The 14815-nt window shown below is 33.4% G+C and overlaps 1 protein-coding gene across 4 annotated transcripts in view; it reads left to right on the top strand.

Annotated features, from left to right (window-relative positions):
* Window positions 1-1378: 1378 nt before the first annotated feature.
* The window catches only part of LOC138693797 (CD2 antigen cytoplasmic tail-binding protein 2 homolog), a 123924-nt gene continuing 110487 nt past the window's right edge, over window positions 1379-14815 (top strand). For all 4 annotated transcript variants that reach the window (XM_069817595.1, XM_069817594.1, XM_069817593.1 and 1 more), the window contains exon 1: window positions 1379-3022. The gene's annotated coding sequence lies outside the window, so the exon portion shown is untranslated. The remainder of the gene's footprint in view (window positions 3023-14815) is intronic.

The raw sequence follows: 14815 nt of genomic DNA on the forward strand, positions 1-14815 counted from the left end.
CTTGTATAAGAAGAACTTCTTTCTTTTCGACGGAGCACGACTTTTATTTCTCATGTGAAGTTCAGTTTCTAAATGCTGTTCTAATTGTGACTTCATGGAGTACCCAATGCGTGTCACAAACTTTGCACAGCACGATTTTATCATCGTAGTAAAGGAATCGTCAATTGAAATCCGGTCTTTAAGCTTGGATGCGAATAGCAGTAGACTAGCTATTTGTATCACCTGAGGTCAAAATAAGCTTCTTAAGAAAACAGAAAAAACTATTGTTTTCTTTTAGAGCAATCTGATTGACGATGTTTGTGCGAAATGGTCATATCCACAGGGTAACTTTCACTTTTTCCTTCATCGCGTTAGCAGTACAATGACCCACCCTTCGCAGTGGTATTTGTTCCTACTTTACCGTTACTTCTTAAGGGATATACACACTATTAGCATTGCAAACAGATGTCCATTTTTTCACAGAATACGTTATTATTTTCAATTATTAAATTATATTTACGCACTAGAGACGAAGAAATAAGCTTTATAAACAATTTTAAAACTAAATAATTGATTAGATTGCGATCTTATTCGTGTTAATAGTGTAAGCATGTGCGGCTTACAGCTGTTTCGGTGCTTCTTCACATCATCCTCAGAGCCTACTAGATCTTGGCGTCATCTTGAACTTCGCTGCCTGTTGTGTGGGTGCGTTCGATAAGTGAAAATTGTTGAAATGTGGTGTCAAATAGTGTGTGTGTTCTGAAATTGATCTGTGAGTTGAGAATTTGATCTGGCTGTGTTTTAGTGTGTCTGTATATTTCATATTGTTCTAGTGTGTTGAGTTTTTATCAAGACAATTTTAAAATGTATAACTTAAGAATTAAGTAGAGGGAAAATTGGTGAAAAAAATGTGTATTCTTTCAAAATATGTAAAATATTCCAAAATATTTATTATGCACCAAAATGTTAAAAATAAGTAACTTAAACCTTTGGAATAATTATCCCTTTGATATGATTCGCCGACATTTTAGCTTTCCTTATAGCTACATATATAGGAACAAAATATGTAATTGCATAAAATCCGGGCTCTACATACCAGTGATGAAGCTAAGGTATAAATACTGGGTACCTAAGCTGAAAAAATTTGCTTTCTTTATATATTTTTATAAAGCAGAAGATTCTCGGATTTTCTATCATTTGTTTTTGTGACAGACCCCTCAAGAAGATGAGGTCCACTCATTTTCACCCCAGAAGAGAATACAGATATATCGTTGTTGTTCCTGCAATAACTCCTATGTGCAAAATATAAAAGTTTTCAGTAGGAAGAAAAAACACATTTATTCATCCTATGGCAGCCGTACATAGGAGACTGTGAATTCCTACATTTTCGAAACAAAGAAATATAATTGCATATAGGAGATTTTATTGTTTGCTGTATCACTATTTAAGTTATTTAATAGAGCAAAAACCTGAAAATCGATAAATATGTCACATAGGAGTTATTGCAGGAACAACGACGATATGTCTCATAACACTCTTAGCGAAGGATATTTCTCATACCATGAAAATTGAAAATTTATATTTTGTTTTCCTCCATGTGCTTTTTTTAATATGTAAATTCGGTGTCGATCTTCTGTCTTTGTAAGCTCATTTTGTTTCATATGTCCAACTTGGAAACAGTTTCTCTTTTAATTGTACAAATAATGACTTCAATGTGTCATTTTACACAAAATTAATATGCAATACACAACACATATTCACTTTTGATTAAACTAATACTCAAAACGCAGCTCATTCAGAGAACACCAATATGGTCGGGAGGAAATTAAACACAGAATAAATATGGGAAATGCCTGTTATTATTCGGTTGAGAAGCTTTTATCATCCAGTCTGCTGTCAAAAAATCTGAAAGTTAGAATTTATAAAACAGTTATATTACCGGTTGTTCTTTATGGTTGTGAAACTTGGACTCTCACTTTGAGAGAGGAACATAGGTTAAGGGTGTTTGAGAATAAGGTGCTTAGGAAAATATTTGGGGCTAAGAGGGATGAAGTTACAGGAGAATGGAGAAAGTTACACAACACAGAACTGCACGCATTGTATTCTTCACCTGCCGTAATTAGGAACATTAAATCCAGATGTTTGAGATGGGCAGGGCACGTAGCACGTATGGGCGAATCCAGAAATACATATAGAGTGTTAGTTGGGAGGCCGGAGGGAAAAAGACCTTTGGGAAGGCCGAGACGTAGATGGGAGGATAATATTAAAATGGATTTGAGGGAGGTGGGATATGATGATAGAGAATGGATTAATCTTGCTCAGGATAGGGACCAATGGCGGGCTTATGTCAGGACGGCAATGAACCTCCGGGTTCCTTAAAAGCCAGTAAGTAAGTAAGTAAGTAAGCAAGTAAGTAAGTAAGTAAGGTTGGTTGGTTGGTAGGTAGCCAAAGTTCTGCTATAATGGCAATGAAGCCATCAGCCGTCTTGCAGTCGAATATTTTTCCGTGGTGTTGAGGTGAACAGGCAAGGCTTCTCAATTTTCCAGGTGGTGCTTATCCATGATTACGTCCTTTCCACATAACACACAATTGGGTGAGATAGAGATGCCAATTATATATAAATGAGCTGCCAAACAATCATGCCCGGTCAGAAGACGGAAGGCTATCAGTGCTGAATTTCTTGGTTCTTCAGGGATGATCTTTAAATTTTGGAGGAGGGGTTCCCATGAGTTATCTTTAGCCGATTCCTTTATTCTGTTCAAAAATTGTTGTTTGTATTGAAATTTTTTATTTAATATGACAGAAATAAATGATTTTTTAGTAATATGTTTTTCTATTAGGGTGCAGCCTTTTGCAGCCAGTTGACCCACCAATTGATTACCTGTATAGCCGCAGTGCACTGGAACCTATTGCAGAACTATTTTCTTGCCAGTTTTTGGAGCTTCTTGATGAGGGTGCAGCACTGAGAAGTTGTGTCAGTTTTCTGTGAACTATTATTAGCTGTAGCTTGTATAGCTGCTTTTGAGTCAATGAAGATTACAGGTTTGGAAAATTTATTTTTTTATTTGAAGTAGTTTGGTTAGAATAGTGCATACAGCTTCAACTCCTCCATCAAAGTTTGTGGAGTTCTTCCTGACTTCTTTATAGAAGGAAAAAAATTTACAATTTATTTCTTATTTGAAGTAGTTTGGTTAGAATAGTGCATACAGCTTCAACTCCTCCATCACAGTTTGTGGAGTCCTTCCTGACTTCTTTATAGAAGGAGAAAAATTTACAAGTTCCTCCAGCTCCTGCAGCATCAAAATCGTTTTATAAAGATGAATCACTGTAAATGTGTAGCCAAGTTTCACAACGATATTTGCTATTAATTGTTTCTAATGTTAATTGTTTTGCTACATTTGGATTTGTATTTTTTTAACAATTGTTTATTGTTGTTTATTGTTAGTAAAATAACATGTACAAAAATACAGTCTTAATTCTTCCCTGAAGAAGTAAAAAAAACTCGTGCTCAGGGAGTTCTAAACACATACTCGTACTTAACACAAACAGAGATAATTATTTGACACAAAGTGGGTCAAGGAAAAAAAAATTATAGGAATAAATTAACTTTAAAAACACAATTCCATTTTTAACAATTTAAATCATACAAATACATACACATATTAAATGAACATAATATGGGCATTTGTTAAAAGGGCAGATGTCACTTTTTTTGTTTTTTGTTTTTTTTTTACTTTTTCACAGATAATGAAACTATAAGGGTAAATACATCATTCTATGTTAAAAGGGCAGCAATATCTTAGTTACAAATAAGTTAAAAATGCTGTAATGATCTTGAGATATTGTTAAAAAGTCAGATGTCCTGGACATCTGCCTTTTAAACAATAATTAGTTGTATTGTTAAGTTGGGAGCAAATATCACCAGTTAGATCAAAGGCCAATCAAAACCCACTCACGCTGTGTGGAATTTGCATTGTTGTAAACTTCAAAGTTTGAAACCTTGAACAGCATCATTAAGCATCATGAGTTCTACAGAAGAAGATGAATTTTCTCTTGGAGGAAAAAGAAAAGCCAATCCTCAAAGTTATAAAAGAAATGTTGTAAAACAAGCAAGACTGAAAGGAGAAGCTTACACAAATTACTCTGGAAAGAAAATAGATGCCAAAACAGTCGGTGAAAATTGCAGGTAATTTAATATTTCAATATTAGTAACTTAGCGTAGTCCTTATATTTAGGTGGTTTGAATGTAGGCATATTATTTTTTATTGGTATTGTTATTCTTCTTCTTCTTCTTCTTCTTCTTATTATTATTATTATTATTATTATTATTATTATTATTATTATTATTATTAGCTTTAATAATTCCATTGCACATATTATAGACTATGAACACGCTAATGATTAACTTTTATTTATCATTGGCACCATTTTTATATCCATCAAAGTACAAAATAATCATAATATAATATTATCATTGTAGATGCAGAATGCAGTGCACACAGAATATTGGAGATGATGATTACGTGGAAATCTTCAAACAAATTTACACTCTTAAAACAAAGAATGAACAAGACATATTTCTGCAGGGTTTAATAGATGTGCAAGACATAGCACGTAATCGTCTACGACAAGGTGAAAGAAAATTAGATAGAACCTCTTTTAAGTATCATGTGTTATTGGGTACTCAACGCATCCAGGTATGTTTGAAGTCATTTCTTTCACTATATGCTGTTTCTGCTAAGAGTGTTAGACGCCTCAGAAATTTAAAGCTGAAGGGACAAAACCTTACTGATAGGAGAGGTAAACATGTTAGTTTTTCTCTTCCAGTGGATATAAATATCAAAATTCATGAACATATAAGTTCATTTCCATTAAAAGAAACTCACTATACTGGAAAAGTAGATCGTTATCTAAGTGCAGATTTGACTATTAAAATGATGTATAACTTGTTCAGACAAAAACATCCAGATGCTAAGCTCAGCTATAGTGGCTTCTGCAAAATATTCAAGGAGGATTTTAATTATAAGTTTGGTCAGCCACAAGTTGATTGCTGTTGCACTTGTGAAGAGCTAAAACTTAAAATCAAATCACCACATATTAATGATGCTGCTAAACGCTATGCTATAGCAGATCTTGCTGTGCATAATAGAAAAAATAAAAAGTTTTATGCTGCACTTAAAGAAGAATTCTTGGATGAACTAAAAGGGCTTAACAATAATGTTCTATCACTGTCTTTTGATTATATGATGAATGTTTCACTTCCAAAAGTTCTAGTTCAAGATCTTTTTTATCTGAGGCAATTGACAGTAAATTTGTTCTGCGTACATGATATAAAGAAAAACAAAGCTGTATTCTATTTATATCATGAGGAACAAGCCAAGAAAGGTCCAGACGAAGTGTATTCATATTTGTTAGATTATTTACAACATTATTTGCCTGCTCATATTGAAGTAGTCCGGTTGTTTAGTGACAATTGTGTCGGACAGAACAAAAATCACCCTCTTTCCAGACTACTTGTAGCATTAACTGACACAAAACAATTGAAAATAATTCAACACTTCTTTCCCACAAGGGGACATAGTTATCTCCCTTGTGACCGCGATTTCAATATAGTGAAGAGGAGGTTGGAAAAGACAGATAGAATTTATACTGTACACCAGTTAACAGAACTAATAATAGAAAGTAGCACCACACAAAAATTTACTGTGAGAGAAGTAGATAGTTATACTATTTTAAACTTTAAAGACTGGTGGACAAAGTTTTATAAGAGAATAGCTATTTCCCTGGAAAGTTCATTGAATCGGAGGGATGAGAGGGTCCATTTTGGCATAACTTCACTGCATCATTTCATTTATGATTCAGATACTCCTGGCTATATTGTGGCAATGGCATTCATTAACGGTCTGGTCAAACATACCTTTAATGTTGGCCTACAACAACATGTTGAACTAGCTTAGAATGTAAGTTATCCTATAGATAAAGTGCCCTTAAAAAAGGAAAAAGTAGGAGACCTTCAAAAAATTATTCAGTATGTGGAAGATGGTCACCGGGAATTTTATATATATATATACATTTTGCAGGGTCCTGTTATGAGTGAGGAAACCAGCAGCTAGAGTTCTTGCTGAAGATTATGATATTGAAAAACTATCTTTAAACAATAAATTGTAACAAAGAGATATTTTTGTAAAATATAAGAAAACCATAAATGAGTCTTTAAAATTAACATCACTTGTAAGTTTTTCAACATTGTTAAAAGGGCAGAAGCCCTTGAGTTTCAAAGTGTACTGAAGTGTCAATTTGTTAAATTTAAGAGATTTCAAGTCCAAGGCCAATTTCAAGAAGATAAATACTATGTTCTGAGTCGTGCAGTATTTAATAAATCAGCAAAATGTGGATAAAAATCAGTTTTTTGTTAATACTGAAAAGTTTACTGTGTTGTAAAAATAAGAAAACCAATAAATGAGTCTTTAAAATTAACATCACTTGTAAGTTTTTTCAACATTTGTTAAAAGGGCAGAAATCCGTGACTTTCAAAGTGTAATTGAAGTGCCAATTTGTTAAATTTAAGAGATTTCAAGTCCATGGCCATTTTCAAGAACATAAATACTACGTCCTGAGTTGTGCAGTAATTGCGAAATGAGCAAAATATGGATACAAATCAGTTTTTTGTTAATACTGAAAAGTTTACCCTAATGGACATGTGCCCTTTTAACAAATGGCCATTCATATATTCTTTAAAACTTAAATTCCTAACGCTACTTTTGAAATTTCTGATAAAAAATATTCCAAATTCGGGTATTTTTCAATTATTTTATTATATAACCTTGGACCAAAGTAGGTACCATGGCTAAGAGCTGTGCTTGTGAAACACTTTGGTTCCTCTAGTCGTATAAAATCGGATCTTTTAGTTCCATATTTATGATGATACAATTTGAATTTATTACGATTTTTATGTATGAAGTTTAATAAGGCAATATAATAAATCTGTTTAATTTTCAAAACATTAAAATCAGTGAACAAAAGGTCGGATGAGTAAGCAATTGGTTTATTAAGGCATATTTTAATAATTCTTTTCTGAATAAGTATTAGTGGAGTGAGATTAGAATTACAATCATTTCCCCATCCTAAAATTCCATATTGAAGACTGGATTGAAATAAAGCTAAATAAATGAGACGTAAATTATTAGCTGGTAAATATGACCGAAGTATAACAAAGATATAAATTGTTTTACGTAATCTATTGCATAAATATGTACTATGTTTATTCCATCGTAAATGTTGGTCGATTGTAATGCCTAAATACTTAACTTCTGTTCGGTTAATATGGGACATTCACAATAAAATTTTGGGAAGAACAATCAGAATGATGAATATTGGCCTAAAAGAAGATTGAGGAGATTTAAGACCATTGGACCTTAGTGAAAACGGAAAAACAGTTGTTTTGGATGTGTTTAAGAAAAGAGCGTTTGGTTTGGTTTGGTTCCAATAAGTTGTTTCCTGTTTGAATATTTATGTATTCCAAGGGATTTTGTCGGATTTGTGACATTTCAATGTTAGTTTGGGGAATGAGATGCGTTTGTAATCTTTTAACTTTCTGCATAAATCCTTCTTGTGTGTTTAATTTAGTAGGCAAGATTTTGTATTTTCTCCAATAATCTGCATTAGACAGTCTGTTTAATTTCTGCTTGTTCTTGAAACTCGTGTATCAGTGGTTTTTGTTGAGTAAGTTGTCTCATTGAATCTATTGGTGTGAATTTCACTGCACCTATAATTAAACGTAGTGCTTGGTTTTGAAATTGTTCTATTTTATTTCATTGTTGTGGGGTGCATGTGATGAGTATTTCACTACAATATTTGAGGACAGGTTTCATGTACATATAAGTGGAATTTAGTGTACCGGTACATTTCTGGCTTCCCCATTTGCAGCCAGCTAATCTTTTTAACAGATTTAATCTCTTTTTGGCTTTTTCTATTACAGTATTAATATCATATTTTCAAGATAATTTGTTACCAGTATCAAATATGACTCCTAGATATTGTGAATTGATTGCTCTTTGTAAGGGAAGTCCATTAAGCTTGATGTTTATGTTAACTGGTTTAGTGACATTTGTGAATATTTGATATTTAGTTTTGTCTGCATTTACTTGCATTAGGTTAGTAGAGCACCAATATTCCAATTTAGTCATGCTGTGTTAATTTGGGTTTCCAATGACTTGAGCTTATTCTTTGGTTTTGAAACCCAGATGAGGAGGTCATCAGCAAATAATGTAAACTTTACTTCTTTGCCAAAGATCTGGGAAGATCGTTGATAAATATATTAAATAATGTTATACTCAACACTGCTCCTTGAAGTACACCATAGCTGTTTGTTTGTATTTTGAAAAATATGATAGATATTTAACTGTGCTGAATCGCTGTGTGATGAAGTCTTGTAACTAACAGAGCGTATTACCTCAGATTCCTATTTTATGCAATTTTTCTATACATGAGAGAACAGATTGTTAAACTTTTTGAATATCACCACTGGGTGAGTGGTACTGTATAAAGCTAGACTGCTGTTTTGAAAACAAGTTGTTGGATTCAAGGAACCAATTGAGACGTGCAGCAATCATTCTTTCCATATTTTCCATATCTGACTTGTCAGAGAAATAGGTCTGTAGTTATTAATATTAGATGAAGTTTTACCTTTCTTCAAAATGGGTATAATACCGGTAATGCTTTTTTTCCAGTTAGCAGGTACTGTAAAAAGTTCAGCATGGTTTTTTACACTTGTCTCTAAGGTTCTTGATAAATTCTGAATGAATTAAATCTGGACCGGGGACTTCATTCGATTTAAGAGTCCCAATAGCTGCATCTAGTTCATGGATTGTGAAACTATCAACAAACACTTCTCTTGTGTTTCATGTAAACACACTTCTTTTGTTCACCTTCATATTTTTTTCATGTTTTTTTTTTTCTAACATTTTGTGAGTTGTTGTGATCCTATGTATTATTGTAGGTATATGTAAGGCATTTGCAATAACCTGGGGGTCTGTTAGTTGTGTATTTTTGTAAATTATGAGTGAGTTACTTGGTGGATTACTCTTTGTGATATTAGATATAAATTCGGGTAAGCTTTTATACCATCTTTTCTATAGTCCATTTTAGAGATGAAATTGTTAAAACTTTGCCTTTTGGCTGAGAGTACATCTTTCTTAAATGTGGCCACTTTACAAGCTTCCAGTCTATAAAATTGTCTCTATTACTGTTCTCTTCTGCTTGTTTTCTGGCTGTATCACGAGCTAATTTTAATGTCATTGACACTTTGTTTAAAAAACTTAAAATTGTTTAACGACACATTAAAAGTGTTAAAATTTTTAAAAAAGGTTATGTACCTTAGACAGACGGCCCATTTCGACGCCGGTTCTGTGTCATTTTCAGTGTCCTACGAACTACTAATGTTCCTGTTGATCTTGCATACTGTCATTTGCATTCGTCAGTTGTAGGGGTGGGGGTGTGTTGCTCCTATGGTGGGGGGTGTTTGTTTGTGTGTTATGTATCATGATATCGAATAATGTGTGGGTATTGAACTGTATTTGTGTATTAAGTATATGTTGTGGGTGTGTTATTGTATGTTTGTATATTTCGTATTGTTCTAAGATGTTTAACTGTGGACTTTTTGGTGTGATGTGTAGAATTTCCATATCTGTTTCTATATTATTGTAGTCATGATTATTGTTGATAATATGTTCTGCGTAATTTGATGTGATGTGTGGTTTGGTTATAGCTTTAATGTGTTCTTTATACCTTGTTTGAATGTTTCTTCCTGTCTGTCCTATGAAAAAATGTGGGCAACTGTTGCATTTTAGTTTGTAAACCCCAGTTGAATTATATTTATTTGAATGTTTAATGTGATTATTTCGATATTTCTGTGTTGTGTTATTTGTTTTGTATGCTATCTTGCATTTTTAGTTTTCTGAATGAAGTTGCAATTTTGTGAGTATTGGTATTGTGATATGTTAATGTTATGTATTTATTCTCGCGTGGTGTTTGTGTTGGTTTGTTCTGTTTTTGTTTTGTCTTTTTTATTAGTGTGTCTATCATGTTAGGGTATATCCATTGTCTTGTGCTATATATTTTATTGTGTTTAGTTCTTCAGTATAGTTATCATTGTTCATTGGTATGGTAATTAATCTGTATGTCATTGTACGGAAAGCTGCATGTTTATGTTGTATGGGATGATTTGATGAATTGTGTATGTGTGTTGTAGTTGTGGTGGGCTTCCTGTATATTTTGAATTCGTGTCTGTTATTTGTTTTGGTTATGGTGATGTCTAAGAAATTTATAGCTTGGTTATGTTCTGTTTCTATTATACACTTTAATTTGGGATGTATTTTGTTGAGTTATTGATGTAGGTTCTCTATTTGTCTTTTGTTTCCATTATATAGGACTATTACGGTATGTCATCTACATATCGATGCCAGTACATTATTCTCTCTGCGTGTTTGTTGTTGTCAGTGTTTAATATGTGTGTTGTTGTTGTTTTTTTTGTGTTGTTTTCTAATGCCAGGCGTTTGACAATAAAGTCATTTGACCTCTTGCACTCCAATATTTTTCAAAGATATGTGTGTTTGTTCTATATTATGAATGAAGATTTCATCTAATATACTTGATATAGGTGAACCCATTGGTAATCCTTCAGTTCGTGAATAATATTTATTGTTATGTGTGAAATAATCTTTTTTTAATGTTTCTAAATCTTTTGTCCAGAAAGGTTTGTAGCTTGGGATCTTTCCTCGGGGCACCCATTTCTTTGCTGCTTTTAGTATAGTTGCACAAATTATATTGTTACATTTTTCTGGAGATTCGTTCATATTAATGGAGAGGTTATTTTCTAGGTCTTCTCTGAATTTAGTCCAATTGGATTTTTTAAAATTCCAAGAACATCTGTTATAAGATTTGTTTGTAGGTTTCTGATGGTAGTAAAATAGAAGTAACAATGATTCTGTGGCCAAGTCCAGGGTCTTCCAAAACTTTCCTGTTTGCCTTGTTATATATGTCTGAAGATATTAGAGTTAAATCTGGATTAGATGTTTCATGGGAATGAAGAAATGTTGGAGGATCTTCTGGGTTGAATAATAATTGGATTGATTGGGTGTTAAGAAAATCTTCTATTGAACGGCCAACAGAATTGATGCCTACATATCCCCATTCTTTAGAATGACCACTGAAGTCTCCAATTATGAGAGTCTTTGGTGTAACTACTCTATTGTCCAAATTGGGTTTGTTATTGGGGGAGGGGTTATATATGCCATACATTTTGAAGTGTTATTTATCCAAAGTTCTATTTTACAAATTTCAGATTTGTGAATAATTTCAAGGGAAAAATTGTTCTTGAGCCAGGTATCGATCGTGGGACCCTTTGCTTAGCGCATGAATGCTCTACCGATTGAGCTACTCCAGGAACTATACAAGACACCGTCACAATTCTTCCCTTTATATCCACACAACTCAAATGGGCTGACAAGACGCCAGAAACCCAACTTTGAGTGCACACAATTCTGTGTGACGTAAATTGTGGCTTTCTGTTAACATACCTAAAGTAATGAATATATTATGCCTGCTTCACAGGGAGCTTCTACCTGAAAGTCAGATTTGCATAATATATTCGTTACTTCAGATTTGTCTTCCTCAGTCATTTGTTTAATAATGTTGAAGGTTAAAGTTATTCTCTTTTGATGCCAACTAGTACGCCACTAGCTCTTTTTCTTGCTTTAGGTTGTAGAAGTGTCATTTCTCAGAATTTGTATAATAAATGAGGTCCATCAATTCATATCCTTCCAATTATTGCATTTACATCGGTAACAATAGAGTTATAAATTCCTAACAGTGAGTAGTTTCAATACTAATGTAGTAAACGTCACAAGAATTATTTCCTTGATGTGAAATATTTCATGAGAATAAAATAAAATTCTCACAGTAACAGCTAAAATCCCGTGTTCATACTAGTTAAGTATTTAAAATGGAGCACGATTATGTACAGATGAAGCACTGTTTAATAATGTACCGGTAATTGAGAAAAAAAAAATTAAAGAAACATTTGATCCAAGTTGAATCTTTCGTACACTACTTTTAACACTTGAATATAAATAATTGATTAAATCATCAAACGCACCCACACAACAGGCAGCGAAGTTCGAGATGACGCCGAGATCTAGTAGGCTCTGAGAATGGTGTGAAGAAGCACCGAAACAGCTGTAAGCCGCAAATGCTTACACAATTAACACGAGTAAGATCGCCATTTAATCAATTATGAACATTTGATATTATCAAAACTTCTTCAAAACTTCATTTATGTCTGACTTTATATTTCCTTATACAGTGAAACCTCTCCTTACAGACGCCTCCAAGATACGGACACTCCTCATATAGGGCAGATTTTTATGTCCCAACTGAAATAATATAGAAATAATGATCAATTTAACTCTCGTTTACGGACACTCTCAGACATGGACACGGACAGCTGTTTCACAGTCCTAAAGCTTGCTTTACCTCCTGACTGCGGACAGAACTTTGATTTCAAAACCTAATGTGTTACAAAAATGGAAAATTGAGTTTTGAGAACTGTACAGAAATTCCTTACCATGAAAAAAGACAATAAGGGTCTCGTAGGCTACCACTAGCCCAACCGGCTACCCCTTGTTGCCTGGAAGTGGGTGGATAAACAAAGTCATAAAATTTAACCTGTCTGATGGGTCCAAGGTGAAATTGTATTCGACACATGATAGGGCTAGTAGGATTATTCTCTTCACTTCAATCAGTTGTTCTGTTTCGAGAGACATGGCACCTGAACGTAAAGGTTAAGTTGAAAACAGTAAATTACAGTACTGCATAACTGTAGACCTAGAATAAAATTGCATGGCATAGTACTGTATTTTCCTTTTTCAGTCTTATCTACTGTAGTTGAAAGTTGCAAAGAATTTACTGTAGTATACTATATTTAGAATTAAACTACAGTAATACATTTCATTTAAAGCATGAAGAAATACATAATGTATAAGTTATTATAAATTTACTGTTACATTGGGGAGCCTCCCTCCCAATAAAGAACACCTCCCAGATGCGGACAGATTGTTACGTCCCTTCGATGTCTGTAAATGAGAGGTTTCACTGTATATGATTGCATAATTACTCTAGTCCAGTAAATCAGTCAGCTCTGTTACACCATTCTGTTCCTATGGGTACACAGTTGAAAAATAAATCCCACAGATGTTAGCACAAGCCCAGATGATGCACAAAAACCATCTTGATTGTACTGCTATGTTCATCCATTTTGATTTGGCGAGTTTGTGTGTCATACTCTTGCTTTGTGTTTTAGTCTAAGCATGCATTTTTACTATGTCAGATCTGTTAGTGTTGTGTTTTCCACAAATAACAAGATATAAAGTCAAGATCAAGAGGACATAATAGTACACGTGTGCAGTAGCTAAGTTGCTATTTTGGAGATTTTTAAGAAAAAAAAAACTTTAGGTTCGCACATGCTTATGTTTGCTTTGTCATGTCTGTTACCTGTCAGATCTGTTACTCTATGTCATGCCTGTTACATCATTCAAAACAGAGCCTTAATTTTTTCTAATTATCTATCATTAAAGAAACTAAAGCTCAAATATCTTCGCCTTAAGGGCAATCTACTAAGATAATTGTTACTGAAAGAATGGTTTCTGTTAGTTACTGAACAAGTTATTATTTTATATTAGGTAAAAGATTTGATATTAAGATATTTAAAATATTTGTTCATTTTTGATCTGAAGTTAGTTCTGTTACCATTTTAAGACCTACTCACTGTTTAAAGAATGTCTGATATAAAAATAAAGGAATTCTATTTCTATAAAGATCCACTGTCTTGTCCTATAACACACCTGACATTTCGTCGTGCCATCAAAGATTCATCGATGCTTGTAGAGAATGCTGTACAGCAAGGTGAGTGTACAGTGGCTGATTACTATGGCAGAGACATTGCACTATATTAATACATGCAGTGTAACATAACATGACTTAAAATACAGATTAGCCCAAAAAATGTATACACTATTTGTTTATAAATAACTTTAGAACAAATTCAGATAAAATTCTCATTTTCGGGGAAATTGTAGCTTAATGGAGAGGTCGAAGAGGTGCTGTCGAGTACCCAGCACAGTCCCCAGACCTAACACCAATTTCTATATATGGGGGACCCTAAAGGATGTTGTTTATCGGGAAACGCCAGCTACACTGGATGTGCTACGAGAACAAATCAAAATTTAACGTCATGTGCAGCTATGACACTGGACACATACAGAACTTAGTTTGTGGAGCAGTTCGGCGGCATCAATAGTTTTTGGATGCTGATGGTGGCCACTTTGAACACCTATAATAAGCTACAATTTCATGAAAAACGAGAAATTTTTCTCAATTTGTTTCACTGTTTTAGGACCCCATCTTCTTTCATTTAGAGCAGAACTAAGTACAGATCTAATATTTTTCTTCTTAGGCATAATTAACAACTTAGCCAATTAAATATAACAACTATAAATAAACTGAACACTACAACTATACTTATTTCACTATTTTTAGGTCTATGCAAATGTTTCTGTGTAAATGAAACACTCAGAAAACGATTATAAACCCACAACACAAAACTAAACACTCAACTAACGATTATAAATGCACACAACACACCAAACAAGGCTGCAGGCCGAGTTTGATAACCAGTCTACTATTGTAATATGAAGTTACGACATGTGTATCGTACAAAGTTTTATCCGCTTTGATAAAAAAAAAATAATCTAAAATTGAATATTGTCTAAATGTAAAATT

The sequence above is a fragment of the Periplaneta americana genome, unplaced genomic scaffold (genome assembly GCF_040183065.1).
Source record: "Periplaneta americana isolate PAMFEO1 unplaced genomic scaffold, P.americana_PAMFEO1_priV1 scaffold_21, whole genome shotgun sequence".
In the NCBI taxonomy this organism is placed as follows: Eukaryota; Metazoa; Arthropoda; class Insecta; order Blattodea; family Blattidae; genus Periplaneta; species Periplaneta americana.